Source organism: Panulirus ornatus, chromosome 41 (genome assembly GCF_036320965.1).
Source record: "Panulirus ornatus isolate Po-2019 chromosome 41, ASM3632096v1, whole genome shotgun sequence".
NCBI lineage: Eukaryota > Metazoa > Arthropoda > Malacostraca > Decapoda > Palinuridae > Panulirus > Panulirus ornatus.
The window spans coordinates 16956934-16959774 of NC_092264.1; the positions used below are offsets into that span (position 1 = coordinate 16956934).

Consider the following 2841-nt stretch of genomic DNA (forward strand, 5'->3'; position numbering starts at 1 on the left):
GCTTGTACTGTCATGAGTGGAGGTGTTCTTTTTGTCGTAGACTTGTACTGTCAACGAGGGGGTAAGTAGCTACTCGTCAGGAGGGAACTGGTACTGGTAAGGAAAGGGGCTGGTTCTCCATGGAAGGGGTTCTTACTCTCACTGAATGGGAGGCACTGCTGTAACAAGAGGAACAGGAGGAGGGGATTGTCACTGCCACGGGGAGGGAGGTAGGTAGATCAACTCACAAAAGCTTTGGTACAAGTAATACGACAGATATGAAGATGGGGACAACCTACGCTAGTGTCAGGGTGACGAAGGTGACCTGAGTTCAGCATGACCTTGGCCCTGGAAAGTGTGGGTGGTGGCCTAGAGTGGGTGGGGCCACATACTACCCCAGCCAATGATTGCATGGAACGGGGGAGAGGGCGGGCCGGCATGTGACTCCCACGTGTACACCCGACTCGTATATATAAACACCGAGACACCGAGTTCGTGAGACGGGACTGTCACCACACCACACACTGGCGACTACCACCGCCACCACCAGCTCCTGCTTCCACTCCACCACAAGGTACGGCTCACCATACCACACCTCCTCCTGTGCCAGCGCTCAGAGTGAACACCCGGCCATATACACGACGTCAGGAGGTCACAGCGACAAACTGTAGTGGTGTACGAAAGTGCTCAGTACTGTCTCGTGACACATGTGTGCAGTGGTTGTAACAGTTTCAACTAAGAAGATCGGGTCTTTTCCCATATATATATATATATATATATATATATATATATATATATATATATATATATATACACCTTTCCGGACTCCTATGGTCTTGTGGTTACACCGCGAGTGAAAAGTTACCTTGGGCGAGGTTGTATGTATCATTGTCAATTGGCGAGACACATTACGGTCTCGTCAAAGAACTTCTCGCTTCTAAGGAGTCCATCCTGCCCTGCTACTGATTGTACCACCTCCTTGAAGCTGCGTGATCCTTTGGATAAAGTATTGTGGGGTTATATGATAATGATATATATATATATATATATATATATATATATATATATATATATATATATATATATATATATATATATGATCTTTTACTTTCTTTTATTCTCGTTCGTCGTTTCCTGCGTAAGCGAGGTAGTGCTAGCAACAAACGAAAGAATAGACCTCATTCGCTCACATCCATTCTCCAGCTGTCATGTGTAATGCACCGAAACCACAGCTCCTTAACCACAACCAAACCCCACAGCCCCCACGGCTGCTTCACGCACCCTGCTCCAGTTCATTGACACCTATGTAACTGCACTTTAGTTAGAATTAAAATAATTCATTGAAATTGTACAATGCACAAACATGTTTCACTTGGGAAATCCGCCTCATCAAGTGTAAACAGTACACAAAGTTTCAAACCCCATCACAACCACAAAGGCTTGTGCATCCTCTCTCAGCCATGTCAGAGTTTATGGTGCTTGTGTATGTGTTAGGATGTGCAAGTTTGTGAATTGCTGATATCCGGTGAGGCAGGTTTCTTCCGTGGAAGATGCTGTGTATTCGGTTACCCCTTTATGAAATTATCAGCGACTAATGTGATCGCCATATATATATATATATATATATATATATATATATATATATATATATATATATATATATATATATATATATATATACATACAAAACTTCTTTTCGTGCTTAATTTCCTTTCTTGCCTTTGCTCGGTAGAATCAGTAACAGATAAACAACCGCTTCACTTTCACACATCTGGACTCTGGCTGTCATGTATCATGCACGGAAACCAAAGCCTCTTGTCTGAGGCCAAACCCCACACACCGCGCCAGGTTTTACCGAGACCGTACCGTATGACCTGACCAGGCAACTACTGCTCCTTACTCTCCTCTCATGACAATACCTGTAGTAGCCTCTACCACCTCCTGAGTACGAACCCAGAGGAAGTCTACAAACCTCTTTTATCAAAATATAAAACGTTAGTAAATGACACACACACACACACACACACACACACACACACACACACACACACACACACACATATATATATATATATATATATATATATATATATATATATATATATATATATATATATATATGCGATAGATTCAATGTAAAAAGGGCGGAATGCAGCGGCAGCTGCCGGGAGGCTGGGTTGTGAGGCGGCAGACGATACTTGCTGTTGCTACGTGGAGATGTAACTAGGGAGAGGTGAAATCAGAGGTGTCGGAGGCTGGAGGTAAAGTGATGGTGTTCTGTAACGCTTATTGGTGATGGGGGTCGGGTACAGGGGTACAGAACCTTAGGAGGGTTTTCAGGAGGCGCCGCGCTGGTCAGAAGAACGATACGAGAACAGATGAACAAGAACGTAATGGATTCTACCAATGTCAACCGAGGTGCCAAGATCAGTGAGGTTTGATACTGGGACGTTCGGATGGAAGAATATGGTGAATCGTCAGACATTTGTTACTGATTGTATAACGTTTTCCTATCTGTGTACAGATGGGTTAAGCTGTCTCTCTACAATAAATTGACCGGGGACATCGGCACAAATCAAAAGTGTACGGATGGGTTATGCGACGATTGTTTACGAATGGGTCCAGCAGGCTCTTGTGTACAGAAGGCGGGGCAAACAGACTTTGTTTACTGACGGGTCCTGGAGGTTCTGTGAGCTGTGGACTTACCAATTGTCATCTTTCACGTATTTCTTCTTTTAGTGATACAAGGTTGAGAGGGACCAGTTAGGTCTTGGTGTAGCTGACTCGTTGCCTCTTATTATTCGTCTTAATTCGAGAGTTATATTTTTTGTCAGTCTGTTTACGTTTGAGGGAGGGTCACAA

The 2841-nt window shown here is 43.8% G+C and overlaps 1 protein-coding gene across 1 annotated transcript in view; it reads left to right on the plus strand.

Annotated features, from left to right (window-relative positions):
• Positions 1 to 472: 472 nt before the first annotated feature.
• Positions 473 to 2841, plus strand: part of LOC139761721 (neuroparsin-A-like) — a 13206-nt gene continuing 10837 nt past the window's right edge. The window contains exon 1 of the mRNA XM_071686111.1: positions 473 to 553. The gene's annotated coding sequence lies outside the window, so the exon portion shown is untranslated. The remainder of the gene's footprint in view (positions 554 to 2841) is intronic.